Consider the following 1497-nt stretch of genomic DNA (forward strand, 5'->3'; position numbering starts at 1 on the left):
CCTTTGATGTGCCATGGAAAGAGAGTGGTATGTTAAGGTATGTTTTCCCAGTATTGTGGATGGCTGTGTGAGCCTGGGTGCACATCTTGAATGTGAGTCTAGCTTTGATGTGGAGACAGTGGAGTGTGCGCAGGTGGTGGGAGGTGTGACAGGGTCCTGGCAGTGTGAGGATCAGTCCTGTGGTTGCATTTGAGATGTCCTGCAGCTTGCGAATGTGGTTCATGTCAAATCTGTCATGGACTGTGGTGCCATAGTAGGGTGAGCTAATACACAGGGCATGAGTGAGTGTCTATGTGTGTTTGAGTAGGAGTCATTTGACTGTCTGACATAGGAGGCAGAGTGTGTGGAAGCACGATGATGAGACCGGATAGATCTTGCAATTATCTTGGACATCGGAGTCCATGATGGATTACATGTTGCGCGCCTTGGCCGTGTTGTGGTGTGGGTTCCCCATGCCGTGTGAGGAGCCTGTGTAATTACATGCGTGGATGTTTTGGCGCATGATGGGTACTTATCTTTTGTTGTTGCTCACTTGCATGCAGCTCTTTGACATTCATCTAGCAAGCTCTGCCATGGATTCGCAATACTTGTGTTTGCTGGAGTTGAGTTGGCTGGATGTGTCGAGGAGGAGTTGCCAGTCGTATGCCTATGATACAGTGTTGAGTCCATAGCTAATCATGATTGTGGCGTGCGGAGACATGTAGATGTGAAAGATTGTAGGGCTGAATGAGGATCTCTGGGGGACTCCACGGCTGGTTGTTGTAGGCTCCAGTACAACAGAGAGGTGTCTGACCCACAAGTATGTACTTTGAGGAAGGAGCAGATCCAGTTGAGGGCCTTGTCTTGGATCCCTTTGTTGTGGAGCCTGCATATTGGTGGGCTTTGTGGGACAGTGCTGAATGCCGCAGCGATCGGTCAAGGATGATGAGTAAAAATGTTTCATTTTGCGCTCTGTGTGGATGAGGTGCCTTGATATTGTGTGAAACAACTCATATGTACAGCTCGGCCAGCAGTGATGTTTTGGCTGTGCTACCTCTGCTTCCACATGTTCGTGTGTGGATGCCATTCAAAGTAGGCCCAGTCATGTGGCCAACATGAAGGCAACACCACAGGGATGTAGCATTGTCTGTCACTGTAACAATTCACATTGTGAATATGCCACGTTTGCTGGGGTTTGCTAACAACACCTACTTGCGTTTGTCCTCTCACAGATGGATGCCAACCTATCACCCAGGGGGACATTGACCGTTTCCGGGACACACGCACTGGTGAGTAGTGACAAGAAAAATTGGCATGTTGCGTGGTCATGAGTGTCTGTGCCAAATGCAGCACGTTGTTGATTAGCAGTATGGGTGTGTATCGCATGTCAATTGCCTATGATGTGCAGATGTATTCAGCCTTTCCGAACTGTGTCTAATATGGTAGTTTAAAGGGGTACAATGCATCTCATTCAGAGTTGTGAGTTTGTCCATCAACAGTCATTGATACACATGTGCC

The sequence above is a fragment of the Triturus cristatus genome, chromosome 3_1 (assembly GCF_964204655.1).
Source record: "Triturus cristatus chromosome 3_1, aTriCri1.1, whole genome shotgun sequence".
NCBI classification, from domain to species: Eukaryota; Metazoa; Chordata; class Amphibia; order Caudata; family Salamandridae; genus Triturus; species Triturus cristatus.